General features: G+C 42.7%; 1 long non-coding RNA gene across 1 annotated transcript; it reads left to right on the forward strand.

Moving 5' to 3' along the window:
* The first annotated feature begins 319 nt into the window (after positions 1 to 319).
* LOC137622103 (uncharacterized) lies at positions 320 to 23,580 on the forward strand. Its single transcript, XR_011040364.1, has 6 exons — positions 320 to 402; positions 1,192 to 1,467; positions 2,042 to 2,276; positions 15,908 to 16,021; positions 17,509 to 17,749; positions 23,371 to 23,580. It is a non-coding gene; the product is annotated as an uncharacterized lncRNA (long non-coding RNA).
* Positions 23,581 to 23,947: the final 367 nt, after the last annotated feature.

The following is a 23,947-nucleotide window of genomic DNA, read 5'->3' on the forward strand; positions in this document are numbered from 1 at the left end:
AAATGAACCTCATCTTGGATATGTTCCTCTAACTTAGGCCTACCGAGTAATTATGCCATTTATTATAACCTATTTTACGATGTAGGACCTAAATTGTGGCAAGAGTTCCATATTAGGAGTCATAAGGGACAAGCCAGCGGCTTTGCATCTTGAAATACTCCACTATGTAGGTTCCTCTATCCCTTTCTAAAGGCCATTGCTTTAATTGCAAGGCTTATTATAAGCGTACTTTTGTTCTTTGTTAAATATTTATGTGAGCTTGTAATATTTTGACTCCTTTTAGGGGTGTATGTATGATGACTGATATGTCCCCCCCCCCCCATAACTCCCTTCTCTTCAACCCTATCACTAAAAATACGTCAGTCTAAGTGGGATCGCCGGGTGGTGTTAGCCCTCTCATAGGTAAGTAGGTAAGGACATGGCTTGTAGGTGGTTAGGTTAAGTGGGGAAGTTTAGGTTAGGTAGTGTTCTATGCATGCAAGAGGCCCTGTCCGTTATTATACAAAGGCTCTCCTATTATTACAGTTACAGCTATGTGCTTTTCGTAACTCCTGACTCCTGTATCTATCAAATTTATAGGAATTTCTGTAGCAAATTATTAGTTCTAATTCATGCCCACAGATGGATTTAGGATATTGAAATATATATATATATATATATATATATATATATATATATATATATATATATATATATATATATATATAATAGTGTGCATTTTGAAGGAGTTACACTCGACTTCCCGCCTCCAGAGATGTGTGTGTTCTCGGACGTATTGAAGGAGGGGTAGGGTGCACACCTTAGGAATCAAATTGCCTGAGGGGTGTGTTTCTTGGAAAAAATGCACCTGTAAATCGACCTGTTAGAAATGCGTGCTTTTCAACATACAGTAGATGGGCACTCGGTAATACTGTACTCAACTGCTCTTCAGTCGACCATCTGTGCTTTGCTATTCAATATTTGGGATGAAGCTTGGTCTAAGACTAGCATATCATTGATGATCCATACAGAAATAGTTTGCATATTCTAAACTTAGATACCTGGCTTTGTTTTCTGTTGAAATCTAGAGTACCTTAACTGAGAATGGCCTAAACTTATGTGGCTTAGGGAATAGTCCTATATACCATATATGTATTTAATGATAGTCTCTAATGCTGTGCGGCTCATGTATTGTCATTATGGTAATTTCAGAAAGAAAATCCCTCGGACAGGTGCTCCGAAAGCCGAGTACCTCACGAAGCGAAGAACCTCTCAATCAGGCTAGGGTTCAGATGCGTTTTGACATGGTCATCCATGGATGAACCTGGATGACGAGAGGATTACATTATCAGTATGGATGACGTATCTAATAAGGAGTCTCCCTGCAGATATTAGGTTCTCAAGAGTTGGAGAACTATCCAAGATCGGTCCAGAAACCTCTGGAGATGTGTGAAGTAATGAAAACCATAGAAAGATGAAACTCTTAAGGTATGGAACATAATGCAGACTATATTTATTGAATTCCAATTGCTTGCAAGGCTCTGATACTACATGACTACTGTAGTCACTTACTTTTGTCTTGATAATAGTAATAAATAATTATAATTATGGTTCGTCGTTCAATTAGTTCGTTATGCATGTTCGTAATATTAGCCATGCAGTTAATTCTAATAGTCACACCTTTTCCATCATGAGGCTCAATACTTCACTATACTCTATAAGTTTTATTCCAGCTGTGACCAATTTGTGGATTGGTCTTCCTAATCAGGTAGTTAAATTGGTAGAACTTCAAAAGTTCAGACCTGCAGCAAATATTTTCATGTTGAACAGGCTGACATAAGTCTTTATATAGTTTATATATGAAAGATTTATTTTGATGTTACTTTTCTAATATATATTATTTTAATTGTTCATTATTTTTCATATCGTTTATTTATTTCCTTATTTCCTTACCTCACTGGGCTCTTTTTCCCTGTTGGAGCCCTTGGGCGTATAGCATCTTGCTTTTCCAACTAGGATTGTAGCTTAGCTAATAATAATAACAGTTTAATGTATTTTGCAGTCAACAATACGAACACTGTTCTAGTCGGACGTGTACGTCTAAGGAAATGCTCATCTATGAGCTGAATGAAGTCAAGATCTTTCTCAGTAAGCGAGTGGAAGGCTTTCGCTGCTGAAGCTAAACTGGAGGCTATAGGAACCAGTTATCGTAATATAGAATCATTTCAAGAGTGAACAAAAAATCTGCTTACACTTGATTCCAGAGATGTTAAAATGAAATAAAAGATATTATGAAGGTGGGTGGTGTACACAGCAATACTATGTTTTATTTCATAATTTCTACAGGCTTCTGATACCATAACCTGTAGTACTATATAGTTTTTTAGAGCACTTTCTGTTTGTTCCGTAACCCGAAATACAAACCACGCTATTTACAGTACATTGAGTTTACCTTTCGGCGTAGCTGAAATTGACGAGCCAATAGATTTTAACGAGGGTTAACTACCCCCGCGCTAGTTAGCGGAGGTAGGGGAAGGGGTAGCTTGCTACCCCTCCCCCCCACACACCGGTGATTTGCTTCTCTTCACTTTTGGCTCGGACGATGTGCAGACGTGTCTGCCTATCGTCCTCGTTTTTGACAGCCTTAATCTTTTCTTTGCTTTTCCTCAGCTTTGTGTGTTTGAAGTTGGCCTCGCCCTTTGGTGTTCATCATGCGCAAGTGCCCCGGGATCGCCGGCTGCCCTTGCGGTACCTTCATGTCTGCGGTGGATACCGATCCTCACACCCTTTGCCCGCAGTGTCGAGGCCGACGGTGTGATAGTGAAAATACTTGTAGTGAGTGTAGGGAGTGGTCTGCCTCCCAGTGGGAGAGGTTTGCCCGCCGGCATAAGAAGAAGTCCAAGAGAGACCGTTCTCCTTCGGGGGTTGCCTTGAAGGAGGAAGGCTCTCGGGACTCTTCTTTCGCCGCCCAAACCTCCTCCGAAGCTCCCCCTCGTCCGGCTTCTAGTGAGAGGCCGCCGAGTGGGAGGGCAGTCGCCGGTGATAGCAGAGGTAGATCCTCTGTCTATCGTCGACGTCGTGGTGGCAGAGGCTTCCGACTAGTCTGGTCAAACCTCTGCGACTCCTGATGTTGATGACGTTGCTGAAGGCTCTCCTCCCCCTTCTGTACATCCTTCGGAGGGGGAAGTGGGTCCCACAGTCTCTCCTGCGGCTAAGTCTGCCCCTCGGGGGAGCGCTCTGACTAAGACTCCTCTTCGGAGGACTGATGATCCTGACGACCTCCCTCGTGGCCGCCTTCGCCGTAAGGCTCATCGTCTGCTTCGCCGCAAGGGCCTCCCATCTCCCTATAAGGGTGTCAAGAGGTGCCTTTTCGAGTCTTCTCCTCCTCTGTCCTCCGATGGGGACTCTCCTCGCCGGGAGCAGACTGTAGCAGCCGCATCCTTAGACCTCTCCGGGGATCGTTCACGTTCTCCCACGCCTTCCAGACCTTCCACTTCCTGTGCAGATGGCCAGCAGTCTTCTGATCTCGTCAGCCGACGGGCACCGGTCCCTTCGGGGCAAAGGGATGTCGCCCACGGTGTGGGTGCTTCCCTTACGCGTCAGGGTTCCCCTGCGCGTTCGAGTAGTAGCGCACCAGCGCTCTCCTGCTCGTCAGCGCTCTCCTGATCGCCAGTGCTCTCCTGTTCGCCAGCGCTCTCCTGATCACCAGCGCTCTCCTGTTCGCCAGCGCTCTCCTGATCGCCAGCGCTCTCCTGTTCGCCAGCGCTCTTCTGATGGTCAACGTCCCACTGCTCGCCAGCGCTCTCCTATGGACAACGAACATCCCCCTGTTCCTGCTGCGCGCCCAGCGCGCCAACGGTCTCCTGAGCGCACTAGATCTCCTGCTCGTCAACGCGCACCTGCGCTTCCAGTTCCTGACACGCGCCCTGTGCGCCTACGCTCGCCCACGCGCCCTAGAACTCCGGTTCAGGACATGGGCAAGGACTCAACTTCTCCTCGCCCTCGCGATCCTGCTCGTCAGCTTTCTCCTGCGCAGCAACGCGCGCGGTCTCCTGCGCGTACATTCAGAGTTCCTGCATGCCCACGTGCCGTCGCGCCTCCTCTTCCTGAGCCCACTCGCGAGCGTTCGCCTTTGCGCGTCGCGCCGATAGCTCCTGCACAGTCTTCTACACGTTTTCTTCCTGCTCGCCAGCGTTCTCCAGCGCGCCAGCGATCTCCGACGCGTCAACGTTCTCCTGCTCGTCAGAGATCTCCTACGCGTCAACGATCACCAGCGCGTTAGCGCTTCCCTGAGCGCCGGCGATCTCCAGACCCCCCTCATGATCCATCGCCTGCGCGCAAGCGCTCTCCTACACGTCAGCGCCCATGCGCGGTCGCTCGCCAACGCGCCACCACGCGCCATCGCTCGCCTGCACGCCAGCGTTCGCCAACACGCCATCGATCGCCGACTCGCCATCGCTCGCCCACACGTCACAGGTCTCCAGGACACTATCATTCCCCTGCTCGGTCCCCTGGCCCTCAGCGGTCTTCTGAGCGCTCTCGTTCGCCCACGCGCCAGCACGTTCACTCGCCAACGCGCTCACTCGCCCACATGCTCACTCGCCCACGTGCTCACTCGCCTACGCGCCCGTTCGCCCGCGCTCGTTTGTCTCCGCGCGATTGTGCGCCCGCGCTCCAACAGCCCCTCGCGCGCGACTCTTTTGTATCGCCCCCGCGCGAGCGTCAGCACGACCCCCGTTCACGTCGGGTCCTGCAGCTCGCGGCAGCAGCAGGGATGCGTGTCGCCAGGTCGCAGTCGGGATCGCCTCCGCCTAAGCGCAGGTCTCTTTTGCAGGACAAGGAAGGACCTTCGGAGAGGTCAAGGCAACTTTCTTCCCCTTCTTTTTTGCAGGCAGGTCCAGTGGTGTCCACTCCGAAGGATCGCCCGATCCCCTTCCCTCCAGCGGAAATTTCAGACTCTGTGTCCGTGTCTCGGCAGTCTTGGTTTGGTCCTCTGATGCGGGCGTTAGTGAAGGCTATGAAGCCGGCACTCGCCGATCCAGGACACAAGCCAACGACGGCCTCGCCCCCGCTGAAGATAAGGAGAGGAGTGGACTTCGTGGTGACTTCTCCCAGGGAGAAGTTGGTTCCTAAGAGGTCCGTCAGGAAGGCCCCGTCCCCTTCGCAGTCGTTTTCTCCTTCTCCCGTAGACGAGGCCTTTCCGTCCTCAGGTGAGTCCAGTGAGGCGGCGGTCTCCCCCTCGGCACCAAGGGGGGAGTCACCTCCTCGTGGAGGAGAATTGTCTCGCACGGAAGGTGCCTACCAGACCTCTTTGCTGGAGTCTTGTATCCCGCCCAGGAGGGAACCCAAGGACTCCAAGACGATGCCAAATTCTTCTTTATTATTATTATTATTATTATTATTATTATTATTATTATTATTACTATCCAAGCTACAACCCTAGTTGGAAAAGCAAGATGCTATTAGCCCAGGGGGCTCCAACAGGGAAAAATAGCCCAGTGAGGAAAGGAAATAAGGAAATAAATAAATGAAGAGAACAAATTAACAATGAATCATTCTAAAATAAGTACAGTGAACCCTCGTTTATCGCGGTAGATAGGTTCCAGTCGCGGCCGCGATAGGTGAAAATCCGCGAAGTAGTGACACCATATTTACCTATTTATTCAACATGTATATTCAGACTTTTAAAACCTTCCCTTGTACGTAGTACTGTTAACAAACTACGCTTTAATGTACAGAACACTTAATGCATGTACTACAGTACCCTAAACTAAAACAGGCACAAATATTAAAGGTGATTTTATATCATGCATTTCCTAAACACGCTAAAAAGCACGATAAAAAATGGCAACCAATGTTTTGTTTACATTTATCTCTGATCATAATGAAGAAACAAACTGGAGGTAGAGCTTTGCTTATTACCCAGACATATTTCCCATACTTTTCCCTTAGAACTACATCACATCTTCCTACTTTACATATATATATATATATATATATATATATATATATATATATATATATATATATATATATGTGTGTGTGTGTGTGTGTGTATATATATATATATATTTATATGTATACACATATACATACCTACATATATACATAAATACATGCATACATATATATATATATTACTGTATATATATGGGTTATGGAAAAAATCCGCGAAGTGGTGAATCCGCGATGGTCGAACCGCGAAGTAGCGAGGGTTCACTGTAACGTCAAAACAGACATGTCATATATAAACTATTAACAACATCAAAAACAAATATGTCATAAATAAACTATAAAAAGACTCATGTCCGCCTGGTCAACAAAAAAGCATTTGCTCTGACTTTGCTAAATATTTCTCGCATATCTGCCTAACTGTAAAAATATGATTCATACAACCCCTACCTCTTCTAAAACCACCCTGTATTTCTAAGATTGCATTCTCTGTTTTATCCTTGATCCTATTAATCATTACTCTACCATACACTTTTCCAACTACGCTTAACAAACTAATACCTCTTGCACATCTCCCTTACCCTTATTTAGTGGTACAATACATGCACAAACCCAATCTACTGGTACCATTGACAACACAAAACACATATTAAACAATCTCACCAACCATTCAAGTACAGTCACACCTCCCTTCTTCAACATCTCAGCTCTCACACCATCCATACCAGACGCTTTTCCTACACTCGTTTCATCTAGTGCTCTCCTCACTTCATCTATTGTAATCTCTCTCTTATTCTCATCTCCCATCACTGGCACCTCAACACCTGCAACAGCAATTATATCTGCCTCCCTATTATCCTCAACATTCAGTAAACTTTCAAAATATTCCGCCCATCTTTTCCTTGCCTCCTCTCCTTTTAACAACCTTCCATTTCCATCTTTCACTGTCTCTTCAATTCTTGAGCCAGCCTTCCTTACTCTCTTCACTTCTTTCCAAAACTTCTTCTTATTCTCTTCACACCGGTGATTTGCTTCACTTCACTTAGAGGTAGGAATTGACTTGGGGGACAGGGCTGGCAGGCAAATATGTGTAAATAGCTAAGGTTTGTATGGTTAGGAAAAATACAAATTATCTCCGAATTTGTCATTTTTCCTAACTTTACAAATCTTGAGGCCTATAAGTTGCACTTGATACGTCAACAACCCTGTATGTCCTAGGTTTAAGGTAAAAATGGAACGTCTGTGTCTTGTCATGTGGGCAGGGCTTACTCGCCACCCTCCAACTATCAGCATCTCTTTCAGCTTTGCTGAAACCATATTACAGTACTTTTGAATTTTGTGATGCTATTTTAATGCTTCAATTTCCCATAAATTCAAGTTACTCTTAAATCCAGATTTTCAAACCTGGTAGTTATATATATAGCTTACGTCCCTAACATCACGGCAGAAAATTAAAAACTCGCACCAACCGCCGATTGGAGTAGCCAGGTGTACCACCTTTGCACCCCTAGTGAGGTACCTTGGAACCGTTCCATGATTCTTCATATCTTCCCTCTAGCGCAACATCGTTGGATATTCTCATCGCTAATTACCTGATAGTATTGCTGTTACTTTGAAGATGTACAATAATTTGGTTTTGACTCTCGCTTGTTTGGATTTTCTATTGGATACTCTTGATTTATGTTTGGATTTTGATATTTTGACCCTTGCTTGTTGATCTCACTCACAAATTTTTCAAAATGGCCAAACCCCCCCCCCCCTTTAACTTTTAGTGTGGGTATAAGACCCGTTTGGCTAAGGCCTCAATTGATCCACATGCGCTCTGCGTTAAATGCAGAGGTAAGGTATGCGAGTTGGATGATAGGTATGACGAATGCATTCTATTATCTGAGCATGAGTGGCTAGAATTTGATCGCTATACGCGTAAATTTGAAAGAGATAAGTTGAGGCGTAGTTCTTCTCGCTCCTCAAGAGACTTTTCCTCTTCCCATGTCACCGAACCTATTCCTTCCCCTGTAGTGGTAGTTTCTGATCCCACTACGGTTACTGCTCATGAACCCATGCTTAAAGATACGATGTTGGGTATTCAAGCGTTGGGTGTGAAGGTTGAATCTATCGCTGCAGACAGGACACAATTAATGTCCGACGTGAAGCAGCTAAAAGGTGACAGTGCTAGAAGTGCAGTGAACGTATTTAGTGCAGTGGAGGGTGCGCCTGCTCTGGCTTGCCATTCTCCTAGTCTTAGACCTCTTCCAAGCTCCCCAACCCCTGGGAGAAGGAATGTGGAACGCAAAAGGAGACGAGAGGCTTTAGCTCCTGAGCAGACGTCCCCTCGAGCGTTCCTGTTGACGTTTCCCAGGACGTTCGCCCTCACCATAGGAAAGGTGAGGTTAAGGTGATTTCTTCATCCTCGGATGACACAGTTCCTAAAAGAGGCTGGTGTCAAGCGTCCAGACCTCTTAAGAGGAAATTGGGTAATGTCAACCAGCGTCCTACCAGGACACCGCAAGTTCCTGGTTGTAGCCATTGGAGCAGTCCAGAGCGTTTTCCTTCCACCGAAGAGAGCTCGCCTGCCAAACGTCCTGCTAGGACGATGGATTCTGTAAAGAATCGTCCAGTTGTTGGGCAATTGTCTGAACCGGGCATGACCTCGGTTCATGCTCCTCCTCCACCATCAGATTGGTTATTGCCCTCTGGACGCTCTGACCATTCTTTGAGCAGCGTGGAGAGCGAACCTGTGATTGACGTGGCGTCACCTGTATCACAAGTTGACCCGAATCTTAATATGCTGCAAGAGATGCAGCAAAAACTTTCGTCTTTTATGCAAAGCTACCAAGCTACAGACAGTCGTGACGTCGAGCGTCCTACGATTCAGGAGTCGAACGTCCAGTGAGACAGGAGGTTCAGCGTCCTCCAGGACGTGACGTCGAGCGGCGAGCAGCCAGGCAGGACGTCAAGTGCCAAGCAGGACGCGATGTCGAGTGTGACACAGAGTGTCGAGCTTCCTTACATGAAAGTCAAGAAAGGATTTATGGCTTTCAGGATGCGAGCTTCGGACTTCAGGATGATCTTAATCAAATCAAGAGTCGAGATCAAGAACTCTTTAGCTCTAATCGCGTGGATCGCTAGCTTTTCACAGAGCGTCAAGGGGCTTTGTGAGAGGAAGACGTTGATGATCACCTTTCCCCTGTCAAACTTTTTGAGGAGTTATCAGAAGGAGAAGACTCTTAAGTCGTTTCGTCCTTCAGTGGACTTGAAGAAACTCGTGAAAGTCTTCAGCGATGAGTTCCCAGAGTCTTTTATTCCCGTTGCTCCACGTTCAGCTCCATCTGAATTCACGCTTGGGAAGATGGCGAAGAAGTCTGTTTACCAGAATGGTTCTGTCTCGATCGTCAAAAAGAGCTCTTAAGATGATGGGAGACTGGATGGAGTCCTAAAAAGGAACAAGGGAAAGCAGCCTTCGCGTTCCCTCCAACTAGATAAGCACCTAGATCCAGTATATGGTACGATACGGGAGAAGTTCTCGGCTTGGGAGGTCCTGCCTCTGCCCAGGGAGATTTCTTAGGTCTTGTAGACGCTCCCCGTCGATCAGCCATGAGGAAGACCAGGGTTCTCTGGTCTACTTCAGAGTTAGACCATCTGCTCAAAGGCGTCTTTAGAGCCTTCGAGGTTTTCAGTTTCCTCGATTGGACTCTGGGAGCCTTGGCAAGAAGGTTGCTGCTCTTAAAGAAGGTGACTCTTCTAGTTTAATCCATATCATGTCCTGTATGGATAAGGCATTACGAGACGGATCGAATGAGTTGGCAGCGATTTTCACAGCAGACATACTTAAGAAGAGAGCCCAGATGTGTTCGTTTCTGTCTCTGGGGGTTACTCCCTTTCAGAAATTGTAATTGCTTTATGCTCCTCTGTCTTCCTCTCTTTTTCCGCAAGATCTAATTAGAGAGATTTCTTCCGCATTAACTCAGAAGGCCACCCAAGATCTAGTCTCAAATACGGCAAGAAAGGTCTTACCATCTTCCTTCTCTAGCCGCAAGCCTAAAGATGATACACCTTTCCCTAAGTTTTCTCAGCCCTTTCGAGGAAAGACTTTCAGCAGGGGTAGCTCTAGGCCCAATGGAAGGAGAGCAAAGAGGAGAGGATTTAGAACAGGGCGAAGCAGAGTCTGACTCCTTTCGCCTTCAGGCAGTAGGAGCCAGACTACACATCTTCTGGCAGGCGTGGGAGATGAGGGGAGCAGACCTTTGGTCAGTTCAACTTCTAAAGGAGGGTTACAAGATCCCTTTTATAGGGAAACCTCCTTTGGTTTTAACCCCAGTAGATCTCTCTCCCAGGTACAGAGAGGAGTCAAAGAGGCAAGCATTACAACTTCAAGTGTCTCTTTTGTTGGAGGAGGTGGCCATAGAGAGGGTGCAGGACTTGCAGTCACCAGGTTTTTACAACCGCCTGTTCCTGGTTCCCAAGAACTCGGGGCATGGCGTCCAGTTCTGGACGTAAGTGTTCTCAACACATTTGTCCAAAAGCCGAAGTTATTGATGGAGACTTCAAAATCAGTTCTTGCAGCAGTAAGAATGGGCGACTGGATGGTCTCATTATCTGAGGTTCGTATTCAAGGGGGAAGTGTTTCAGTTTCGAGCCCTGTGTTTCGGCCTCAACACCGCCCCTCAAATTTTTACTAAACTTATGCTCAATGTAGCAAGGATTTTCTACTTAAAAGGCATCAGAGCCTCTCAGTATCTAGACGATTGGCTTCTCAGAGCTCGCTTTTACGATCTGCCTGAAGAATCTTCAGACAACATTGACTTTGACAAAAGAATTGGGTCTTCGTGTCAACAAAGACAAATCTCTTCTGACACTATCACAAGAGATACTCTATTTGGGGATGGTGATTCGGAGTCGAGTTTTTTGGGCTTTTCCGTCTCCCTTAAGGACGGAACAAGCCATCTTGAAGGTGCAATCGTTTCTAAAAGAGCAGAAGTGTTCTGCGAGGAAGTGGATGAGCCTGTTGGGAACCCTCTCCTCGTTGGAACAGTTTGTCTCTCTAGGAAGACTGAATCTTCGACCTCTCCAATTCCACCTCAATTATCATTGGAACAGGAAGAAAGATTTAGAGACAATGTGTATTCCAGTCACAGAGTCCATAAGAAGTTGCCTTCAGTGGTGGAACGATCCAGTCAAGTTTCAAGAAGGTTACCCATTAGAACAGAAGAACCCAGACCTTGTGTTGTGTTCCGACGCCTCGGACTCGGGGTGGGAAGTAACACTGGGCAAGTTGGAAGTTTCGGGGTTGTGGGGTGAGGTTCAAAAGAACTTCCACACAAACCAAAAGGAATTGTTAGCAGTCCTGTTGGCCCTAAGAAGCTTCCAAGGGTGTCAGTTCTGAACAAAGTAGTGCAGGTCAGTGCCGACAACACCACAGCATTGGCTTACATTGCCAAGCAAGGAGGAACCCACTCGATTTTCCTTTACGAGACGGCAAGGAATCTCCTCATCTGGGCAAAGGAAAGAAATGTAGTTCTGATTACAAGGTTCATCCAAGGGGAGAAGAATCTAATGGCAGACAGCCTTAACAGGAGAGGTCAAGTCCTACCCACAAAGTGGACACTCCATCTAGAAGTTTGCAAGTCTGTGGCGACTTTGGGGTCGCCCTTGCATAGACGTTTTCGTGACCTCAAAGACCAAGAGGCTAGAGACGCATTGCTCCCCAGTGCCAGGTCTCGAAGCAGTACACACGGACACGTTCCTGCTAGATTGGTCCAATCTAGACGTGTGCGTTTTTTCACCTTTCAAGATCCTTTACAAGGTGTTACAAAAGTTTGTGTCAAGCGAAGGGACCAGAATGACCCTAGTAGCCCCCTTTTGGCCCTCAAGAGAATGGTTCACAGAGGTACTGGAATGGATGGTGGACACTCCAAGAAGCCTTCCATTAAGAGTAGGTTTACTCAAACAGCCCCACTTGGAAAGGCACCATCAAAGTCTCCAAAATCTTCAGCTAACTGCCTTCAGACTATCGAAAAACTCACAAGAGCTAGAGGTTTTTCGAAGGAGGCAGCTAGAGCTATTGCAAGAGCAAGAAGGTCTTGGTCCATCAGGGTCTATCAATCCAAGTGGGAGGTTTTTAGAGAATGGTGCAGAGTCAACTCTGTTTCCTCATCCAGTACCTCTGTAGCTCAGATTGCTGACTTCCTTTTATTCCTGCGAAGGAAGTGCAATTTTTCTTCATCCACTATCAAGGGATACAGGAGTGTGTTGACAACTGTATTCAGGCACAGAAACTCGGATCTTTCGAATAATAAAGACTTACAGGAACTTCTTAAATCTTTTGATACATCTCTTAAGGACCTCACAATGAAAACCCTTTTCTTGGTTAGTCTGGCAACAGCCAAGAGAGTTAGTGAAATCCATGCGTTCAGTAAAAACATGGGTTTTCTAGATAACAAAGCTATATGCTCATTGCAGTTAGGTTTTCTCGCCAAGAATGAGCGCCCTTCTTAACCTTGGCCTAAGGCTTTTGAGATTCCGAATCTTTCGGATGTGGTTGGCTATGAGTTAGAGAGAGTCCTATGCCCAGTAAGAGCCCTGAAGTTTTACCTGGACAGAACGAAGGAGTTGAGAGGCAAGTCGGAAGTCCTGTGTTGCTCGGTCAAAAACCCTCCTTGCAGATGTCTAAGAATGCCCTGTCATTCTTCATCAGACTCTTAATTAGAGAGGTTCATACACATTGCAGTGAGACAGACTTTAGACTTTTAAAGGTCAAGACTCACGAAGTTAGAGCTGTAGTAACCTCAGTGGCCTTCAAACAAAATAGATCGTTGCAGAGCATTATGGACACAACCTTTTGGAGGAGCAAATCTGTGTTCACTTCACACTATTTGAAAAGTGTTCAGACTCTATATGATGACCGATATACTCTGAGACCGTTTGTAGCAGCGGGTACAGTAGTGGGAGAAGGATCCGCCACTACTTTCCCATAATCCTAGTACCTTTTCTTTCTCTTGGAACTTTTATTTGGTGAGTTTATGGTTGTCTTGTAGAGATTGCGACAGTCTTCCGCAATCATTGATTTGTCTGGTGGTCTTTTTTGTTCCTTGAGAGCGGCCCGGAATGGGTATTAGAGGAGGCTCTGTCACAAAGAGGTGTGATCACCGGTTGGCACCTCCTAGGGATCTTCAGCCCCCTGAGAGGACCGCTGGATCTCATAAGGAAAGCGGACGTAATGACAGAGTATCATTGAAGTCAGCTTCCTTATCACGTACGAACCCTTAAGCTTGTTTTATATTTAAACTCTTAAGCAGAATTCCAACTATATTGGCTGTCTCTAACCCTCCACCAAAGGTGTTAATCAGCTATATATATAACTACCAGGTAAATCTTGTGTTTAAAAATGCTATATTCATTATAAAATAAATTATTTAACATACTTACCTGGTTGTTATATATAATTAAATTCCCACCCTCCTCCCCTCTAGAGACTAGAGGCATAGAAAATATGAGGGATCAGGGGATGATTCCTAGGTACCTCGCTAGGGTGCACAAGTGGTACACCTGGCTATCCAATCGGCGATTGCCGCGAGTTTTGAATTTTCTGTCGTGACATCAGAAACGTAAGCTATATATACAGTATAACTACCAGGTAAGTATGTTCAAAAATTTATTTTATAATGAAAATAACATTTCTGCAAAACTGTATTTCCCACCCCATTCCTCCTTGTTCAGATCCCTCAGGGACTCTGGTAACTGAGGATACCAGTTGAGATTTGATTACCTTACATATTGATGATAGTCACTTTGTTAATATATTATCGCCTCATGGGCCTAGTGATCATGAGTCGCTGCATGAGACTGATCCCCTGGCAACAGCCCCTGCACTTACTGCACATTATCCAATCCCAGTGTCCTTATTACAATGATTTACGTAGATCTCCCTCACCTCCCACTACAGTAGTATGCTTATTGGTGAGCCCTTTATGGCAGAGTTCCAGCAGGATGACTTTGCTTCTTGGGGTATCATCCTTGAAATTGTCGAAAGTCTCCCCTTATTCCCACCCGAGAACGCCACACTCTTGAGTAGAGACTGCCATGTCCCCATGTACTGAGGAGGCCTTGTTGGATGATCCTTATCATTCACCCACTTGTTCATAAGAGTCTGGATTGCCTCATATGCCCAGGGGTCTTCGTCATCGCTCTCTTAAGTATTCTCTGTGCTCATTCCAGACTTCCCCTATCACTTTATCCGATGCTGTACAGACTTCCTCTGGAGTGTCCACATCACAGACTTAATTGGTTTGGCTGAATTGTCATGGCTCAATCTCATCATCTCTTTCCAAGCAGTCATTGCATTGCGGAAGACTAAAGTCTTCACTGTCTCTACTAATGGGTCTACGCCATTCGTTTCAACAACACTTATCACTGTATCGCAGCGCACACAGACTAATATGTCTGTACCATCATCCCTTTGCGTAATAATGTCACAAAACGCGCTGCTATTACAGCGCATGAGCTTATTCCTCTGTGCAATGACTATGATGTCATTCCACATCCTAGAGATGTACGACCTTATAGTGCCAAGCCTATAGGCACGTAGACGTGCTGACGTTACACACGATTATACATCTATGTCAACCTGGGCTAGGTTGACTACCAGGTAGCCTCTACCTCTAGAACTCATTTACCTTAGTTGGATCCTACTTATCCATCCTCGAAACGTCATATCAATGGCGAACCTATTATTTAACCACAACATACGCAAGCTAATGCCTTTCCCATTGTTCATACTACTTCAGATATTACCCGTTCAATGGAACAATCAAAAACTTCTTTTCCAGGTTTTTCTTTATTTTAGAATCAGGAGAGAAAAGGGCACTAGAACTTTTCCTCGGATGGTACCCCCATCCACTCAGAATAATACCAACTGAAAAGTGTTGCAGACACTGTCCATGTAGGACGTGTCCTAAGTGGCCTTCTTCTGAGAGATCCTATTCATCTCATAGGTCGAGCTCTGAAAAAGAGTTCTCTACTGCTCCCTCTCATGTGTATAAGGGTAGAAACCTTTACCAGAGGAGCAAATATGATTTGTCCCAGTCTTTCTGTGTCCCCTCATTATCATTTGCGTAATGATATTTGAGAAAGCAAGGACTTGTACTCAAGGGTTAAATCTTCTGGCTCTGTTCCTAAAACAGAACCGCCCTATGTGCCTTAACAGGAACCATATCAGGAGGACCATGCCCCAATTACAATTGATGACTCGGGACTCAGTTGCACGTGCAGGCCCCAGCTCTGCTGAGGTAGCTCCCTTCGAGGCTCCGACATTTCTTAAAGATCACGAGTCTTATTCACTACTTGGATGGTTTGGGAGAACCTCCTCACACACTAGTCACAAGTAGATGTTGCGCCATAGATGCGATCTTTCCACAGTTGCAAAGTGCGAGACACCACTTCGACGTTTCAGTATCAAACCAGACCCTTGACATGCTAGACCCGTTCAGTACTCAAGTCTCGGCACCCATGGAGTCCCTTAAATTGAACAGTTCCTTGAAATGACCACCTCAGGCACTTTCTTGCCAGAGGAAGTTTTATTTGATTCTGAGGCTCACCCGCTTCCTCTGCTTGTTGACCCCGATGTTGCCAGTCTGGTACACACTGTACCGAGCGACAAGTTGGCCACTCTACCTTCTGCTTTCTCTGCATCCAAAATGCAGGACATGGAAGTTGTTGCCACATCTGTCAATCAGACCTGCTCTTGGCTGGATCACTGGTCAGGAGCAATGTCCCATTTTGCAGTGACAGAAAAGCTGAAAGCATACTCCTTTTAAAGGACTAGAGTTTTTATAGTTAGAAAAAAAACAATTATTTCTAGAAATTCTTATTTTGTTAATTTTTCTCATTTTAAATCAGTTGATAAGAAAGTAATATTCAGATTTGAACTGATACTGTAGACCTAAACAATCATTTCCTTACCCTTATATATTTTTTTCAGCTCACTCCAGTATTTGAAAATGAAGAGACGATCTTGTCCGTCCACAGAGTGCAGTTAGGACTGTAAGGCATAGAGGGAAGTCTCACTTCAAAGAGGAGTCTCTACACAACTGAGGTATATTTCATTTTTTAATTCCTTTTCTCTCTATAGAGAAATCTCAAGCAGTATTCTGAGGCTGTACAATGCAGTTTTGTAAATGTGTTTGTAGCCTATCTATAATTTGTGTGTCGTGTCCATTGAAAATACTGTACCATTTTAAAACCTTTTGTTTGTTATGATTAACACCTAGATTAGGAAAACATTTTAGATTTGAGATTTGAAACCATTAACTTTACCAGTAATATTTTGCCTGTCAGAGGCTGAACAGTTGGTATGAAAATGGGTCTATAGGGTTTATAAGAAAGTTGGAGCGTCGATTGTGTATGCTCGTGTATGAACTATTTCTATTTGGAAGAACTTATTTTGTTTCTTATAGAATGGCTTAACGAATATAGCTCAGAGGATTTTTTTTTTCTCAAAGAAATGGTGAGAATTTGAGCAGAGTGGAATTAAAGAAATTGGGTTAGGAAATAGACCAAACTGTTTATGTGAGGAGAGTTCAAAAACTCCTCATCTTACCTCATAGGATGAGGTACAGTTCTAATGGTGTGGTCGTCATGTGTCATATTCCTTACTAGGTCTCATTACTTTACTTTGATGACTGCTTTTCCAGTCCCATACAGCAAGGGAACCCCACTCTCTACAGGACCTCCACTGTTGTTTTATCTTATTCGTTCAGAGTATTTTAACGTTTCATATCGCGTATTGTTCATTTACTGTTAAATTGTCACTGTTGTATGACTGTTGAAATAACAAAGTCTTCAGTTTCCTCTTGAAAGTCTTAATGTCTTCAATCATTTGAATGTTTCATGGGAGCTTATTATATAGTCTCGGGGCCGCGTGTTTAAAGGCTCTGGAGCCTAAAGCAGACATTAATCTAGGTTCCAACAGTTTGAAGCCATCTGTAACTATTCTCGTGTCAACACGATTTGTTGGCTGCGCAATATGTAGCAATTCTCTTAAGTATTTTGGACGATGGTTCTGATAACTCGGTGGGTTATTGTACATATTTTAAATTCAATTTTCTCTTTAATCGGCAGCCAGTGTAAATCGATGGCCTCAGTATAGATGACTGTTTGGTTAAAGTGTATGATAAATCAGAATAAAGATGATGTGGTAAATTATTGTTCGTAGTTTTTCAACTTTTATGTCTATAGTTTCATGAGAATATGATTTACCGTTGTTCAGTCAGTGGACTATTTTCAGTCTCAGTTGTATATGTTTGCATTTAAAATTTGATAAGTAATGGCTGAGAGTTAAGTAAAAGACAAAGCTTGCTACCTTATCGACGCATTCTTACCGAGGGTAGAACTTCCTGCATACAATACAGTATTGAGAAAGATCAGAATTCCCTTTTAATCTTAATAAGGAAGTAATTTTATGACTTTTCAAATTGAAAGTAAATTAATTATTATAAATCTGTCCCAGTATTAGGAGCTGTAGTATTAAAAAAACATGTACAGTATTTGAGTCTAAAATTTCATTATTATTTTTTCTTGCAGTTCTTTGAAAAGGAGTCAACGATTGAGAGAGGCAATTCTGATGTTGTATCGAATGGCAAGGAACTGGAGAGGATGCTTCAGGGCAAAGAAAGTCTTCTCTTGATAGACGATCTCCAGATATGTCCCTGGGATTGGGGACATCACATGATCTTGTTAAGCTGTAAAAAAGATCGCTTGTGATGGAACTACGCAGAAGATCCCAATGGATCAACAAAAATCCACTTCAGATTAATATGTCAGGGTAAGTAGTGTGTATGGAACCTGACAAGCTATGAGAAAACACAGTGTTCCCTTTTCTGTGTTCTATTGCTGCATTAGTTTCCTAGCTTCTTCAAATATTTGAGGGCTTATAAAGCCTTTGGTTTCTAATGATCATCTTTTTGATGTGCAATGCAATGCTGGTTACCTTGTATTCTAGCAAGGTAATCTAATTATTTCCGTGGACCGCCCCATCTGTTCATGTTGCTTCTATCTCAGAAAGTTTTGAGGATTGATATCACTCCTTACAATGAAGAGAAATTCCTGGTATATTCCTTCTAAATATATTAATGCTTCTCAATCTAGTTTTGTCTTATACAGTATAGTGACTAGGATTGTGGTATGCAAGTGTTTAAGCAACAGGACCTAAAATATGTAAATAATTGTAGGCTGTGTGTGAGGGTTTCAGATCGGTGGAGCACAATGCACGTTTAGAACCCTTACTGAATGAAACCCTTTTGGGTGTTGTGTTAGGTTTGACAGTGGGTTGAAAAGGAACAGAATTACAGAGACTAAGGAAGCATTCACTGGATTTATAAAGTTTAAATAAAGGGAACAAGTTATTTTAAGAGCTTGTGAAGCTCATCACTATAGAAAAATGGTTGAACTTTTTTTTGTGTAAAGATGGAAAACTGTCAATATCGTGGCTATCGCGCTACAGCCTAGTCTTCCTGAGCTGGCTAAAACTGTTTACTTGATCATCAACCATTGAATCATTTTTCCCATTAGTGATACTGAGACTGAAACGCACTCTTCATAACAATTATTACCTCTGCCAACGAAGTTGGAAGGAGGTTAGGGTTTTGCTCCTGTTTGTGTTTGTAATTTGTGTGTGTGTTTGTTTGTGAAAACCTTCTTGGCCACAATTTTAATCGTAGAGTAATGAAACTTGCAGGGATTAACTGTTATTTAAAAAGCTTGAAATGTTTAAATTTTGGAAGGTCAAGGTCATGGTCAAGCAAAATGACCAATTCACGTAATCAGGTATATGTTTAGACATAATTGTCACAGAGACTTCAAACTTGGTTCATATTTGATTGTATGAAAATTCACGGCAATTGATATATGTTAAGGTCAAGGTCGAGAGATAAACTGCCGTGGCGGAGGTCTGCGCTCTACCAAATGCCCCTGTAGTTTAAATCAATGAATTGTCCCCTGATGATAATAGGAAATACGGAACAGGATCTTCCAGAAGTAAATACCGTGCACATTCCAGGCAACAATTGTAAACTACAGTAATGGGATAACCTGGACTTCCTACTACCTACTGCCAGATGGCTCTACTCCATTGTTAATGGTGCGCATTGTCTGAAGCAAAAGAAAATATAAAAATTTTAACATTGTATAGGCAAGTATTGTTTAAACAGAGCTTCTGGAGGAGAAGCAAAATGAACATCAGGTGAGTATAGAAATAAGAAATTTTCTTGTTAAAATTCTAATTGTTGTGACCTTTAAACCATTGTTTTTCTCATACTTTTCATCATGGTACGTAGTGCTGCTATGTGTGTTATATCTATGAATCTTACCCTTGGTTCATGTGCTATTCCTTTTAAGGAAAATTTAGGATTATAAAAATCCAAGAATTTTTATCTTATTCAGTACAATAGGTCTTTGCTCCCTCTCTTAGATAGGAAGTTGTAGAAAGCATTTTTTGCCTAAATTTTAGTTTTATGCAAAGATTTTATCATTCATGCTTTCTTTTGAATTCTTTTTTGAAATGTGAATGTCACATATTTTGTAGGTAGCTTAGTCCTCAGTGATATTCAACCATTTTTATCCTTCATTTCTCTTCCCATATGGGCAGAAATACGAGGTTATTTTCTCTATAGTAACCGTAACATAGTTTCTGTTATCATCATCAGTTTCATACAGTGAGAGTACTTGTTCCTATGGAGCAAAACTAGTTATCATTCCAAGGAATAGGAAGCCCATAATTAGAAAACTAAAACCTTTGGAAATGCAACTTATTATAAAACTACATAAAGAAAGGTAAACAAATCAATTTCTGACTTTATAAATTCTTAAAAAAACTGATGAAAATTGTGAAAAATTTGGTGATAATATTTTGAGGAGGTTGAAACAGGCAGTTGTCTCTTAAACTAATGAAGAGTTTCAGGTTTAAAGGTTTAAAGGCTGCTCATGAATGGGAGGGGCAAGGGACAGTGACATTGTCCTATCGAGTAGGACAGTGCCCTAGAGACTGACCATATATACATATGACCAGTGCCCAAGCCCCCTCTCCTTCCAAGCTATCTGCTGATAACTCAGCAGATAGACCTATTGGCTCCCCCAAAGCCCCCATCCTTAGCTCACAAGGATGGTGAGATTGCAGCGACCAAAGAAACTAACGAATTTGAGCAGGATTCGAACCCCAGTCGGGCTTTCACCAGATAGGGACGTTACTATATTGGCCACCATTGTATGTCTTGGGGGAAGGATAATACACAGACTCGTGGTTTGTGTAATAGAAGACCTTTGGTAATGGGCTGGGTATTATCTTAACACCTTGATAGAGTAAGACTGCAGAAGGTCTTCAAGATAGAGAGAACACTAATTCTGAAACAAGCTCTGAAGGTGATGTGGGAAATTCTGTTTTGAAATATGACTTCATACGGATGGCTGTAGTGGTTATATCCCAGTGAAGGCCAATATCATAATTAGTGATAATACTACAAAAGGAATCCCACTTTGTACAGCTGTGAGTAGATGACACACCAGCTTTGTTTCTATAATTGTTTGAAGAAGGAATACTACAATTGTTTTTGAAATTGTTTATAGAAAGAACACCAGAATTGACCCATTGCTCTTAGAATGTATTCCAAAATTACTGCCGTTTTCTGTCCTTTGTTGAGCAGATTTTCATTTAAAAGGAAACCGAGACTGAACATTTGAAGTAAATGTGTCTCCCTCTAACCACGAGCATTCTTGTATTGAGGTGTCTTAGGGTATCCATGATGCATAGAGAAGCATTGTACTACAAGAGGGATAAAAGATCCATTATCCATATGTAACTTCCTGATTTCCATAATATCCTGAACTTTTCCAGAGCTTTCATCCAGTTCGGTAGAATTCCAGTGATGGATATCTTTTGGAATTAGCAAATATGAAGTATGAACACCAAGGAAACTGTTATTGAATTTCCGTGTATACGTTTAACTTCTTGGGCAATCATCTGTGCAGGTGAAGTTGGATTGACTGATAATTATTCACATCCTTAACAAAAATTTTAGAAAAAGTGTCAGGTTTTAATAAAGTTAGCCACAGCATCTGTTTCCCTCCCCTTAGAGATATGAATAGAAGGTAGGTGATATTATGAGGACCAAGTATTTACCATGCTCCAAAATATATCGATAAAACTTGACGAGTCTTCATGCGTCAATATGGCAGTCTTACTTGGGGTACTTGTGGCACTGTGGGGATATTGAGAAACTGGCTTTAATTGCTACAACTTCCGTTTGTCATGAGATTGTTGGGGACTTATGGTAATAGGTCATATGAGGTTAAGATAACAAAAGATTGCAGAAATGATGTCCCTGTGAGAAGTTCTAGAAAAACTTTCGTTAAGTCATACCTATGGAAGGTTTGTTATTGGAAGCAAGGTGAACAGATATTTGCCAGACTACTAGGAAGCTGAAAGGAGTGCATGATGATGTTGGGAGTTGGCTTGCAGCATAACTAGAAAGGCCTCAGAAATAACCATGTGTTCATAGGTGCAAAAAGTGGGCAGTTCTTCATCACAGAAGATCCCCAACTTACGAACCTTTGACTTACAAACATTCGGAGATAAAAACACAAATCCAACTAGAAATAACAAAGATAAAATAAAGAAGTACTATAATAAAACAGTATTATATCATTTAATACAGTAAGCTAAAGGACATTTGTAATAACCCGATATCTATTTCATATGAAACCTGACTATTTGTTGACTTTTGTAGCTGAAAATTATAGGGATTGGATTCAGGTTAGGCCTCAAAACTTTACTGACAAACAGCTTCTTGGAACCTACTAGGTTTGAAAGTTGAGGATCTTCTGTATATGAACTCAAGGAAACAGGAAATCTAGCTTCGTGTGTCACGATTCAATTGTAGTTGTGGGAACAAATAGAGAGCATTAAGTCATTTTGTAAAGTACTGCTGAAAATGTGTGTAAGATAAATGCAACATAGTTTCCCATATCTTCAGTAGTGATAGACAAGAAGGTCTTTCCTCCAAGTAATCGCTTCACCAGAGTCCATACATTTGAACACTGCAAGCATTTAATATCCAATAACTCTTCAGAAATCGATAATTTTGTAAAGCTGCCGTAAAGACTGCTTCAATCCTGATGAAGAAAATTCCCAATTCCAACTCGTTCTTTCATGATCCTTAGATTGAAAGATTTCAGTGATTTTGAAGACTTTGGAGCCTCAGTTTTATTCTCGCTCTTCTGAGCTTACCAGGAGAGAGGAACTTCCACTCTTTCAGCATTATGAAGCTTCATCTGTGGTGGATAACGTGGGAGGGTAGGGGGCTGTGGGACCCTAGCAGTACCAGCTGAACTCGGTTGAGTCCCTTGTCAGGCTGGGAGGAACGTAGAGAGTAGAGGTCCCCTTTTTTGTTTTTGTTTCATTTGTTGATGTCGGCTACCCCCCAAAATCGGGGCAAGTGCCTTGGTATACGTATGTATGTATGTACAATCATTGCACCATTTTGCCCTAAAAAATGTGAGTTGGATTCTTATGTATGTTTCCAATAAGGAACTCCCACATTGATTCAGGCTCCTGAGACCTGACTTCAGATTGGGATCTCTGCAAATCTTCAACTTGTGAAGTGCATATCCATGCCTTGTTCATACTCAGCCCCTTTTGGTATTTATAGGCTGATCATTCTTCTGTCATGTGAATTCATTTCTAACTAGTTTTGGCTAAATACATATTAAGAAAATATGGTTTTTATGTTATGAAACACTTGATTTATTACCATGGTATAATATTGTGGTCCGCCTTTGATTCAAATCCTTAGGACTTGAATCTAGATGATGGTTTATCGTATCCAAGTTACGAAAAAGCATTATGTACTTCAGAGTTCAGTATGTATTGCCTTTTGATTGGAGAATTTAAGGCTTATTTCCTGAAAGTTAAAATTTTCATTGTTATTATTATTTCTAGACTACAATGGCTTACTTGATAAATTTTATGTTAAATAAAGATGAAATGGCAAGCAAGTTAAACTAAATAATCTCATGACCTGTTTAAATAAAGATGAATGCATTCAAATTTTCAGGATTATGCAAGTAGGCTGAAGAATGATTAAGACATCATTGAATTAAATAATTGAATGACTTTGTCTATAGAGAAATTAATGTATTCAAAAGTTCAGACTTATGCAAGTAGGCTTAAAGAATCATTGAGATATTGAAAATAAACAAGATCACTAATGTACTGTACAGTATATTGCTTGTAAATGTACTGTACAGTATATTGCTTGTAAATGTACAGAAATCATCCACTGTAGAATAGAATTTGAGAGAGATATAAAATGCATATTTTAAGATTTCTTCATATCTGTATTATTTTGGAATATTTTTGAAAGCACAACTAAAATATTTTATTTTCTTTTTCAGATTATCGCCGATCATAGGAAGTTGAAGACTTGAAATGATCACTGAAGATTTGTCTTTCAAGAGAGAAGAGGTTATTAAAGGAACATGTGTCGCTACCTAGAAATCCCAAACAGACAAAACGTCTGACATCTTCAAAAACACAAAATAACACAGAGCTACGAAAAACACATCCGAACGTTCACGGGTGCTAACAAGGAATGGTGGGAGAAGGATGGGTAGTGGTAGTGGTGGTGGTGGTGGGGGGGGAGGGGGGAGTAGCTGTAGAGAACGATACCTCGTAGTGACGGGGGATATTGACGAAGGAGAAGACTTAATAAGTAAGGGACCTCTGGTAGTGGTTTCACTCACCCCAGTTATTATACCGACACCCTATAAGGGTGAGTGAGCTGGGTATATTCCTGCCATTCCATGCAACTTTTTTCTCTGGTATTTTTAAACATAAAACTTACCCGCTGGTTATATAAGAATGGCTAGCGTCCCCGACGCCTCGGCAGAACTATTCAAAACTCGCGGCTAACGCAGGTATGTCAGGTGTACACTAGCGCCCTGGTGGACTACAGGTAGAACTACCCTCACT

This window comes from Palaemon carinicauda, chromosome 28 (assembly GCF_036898095.1).
Source record: "Palaemon carinicauda isolate YSFRI2023 chromosome 28, ASM3689809v2, whole genome shotgun sequence".
In the NCBI taxonomy this organism is placed as follows: Eukaryota; Metazoa; Arthropoda; class Malacostraca; order Decapoda; family Palaemonidae; genus Palaemon; species Palaemon carinicauda.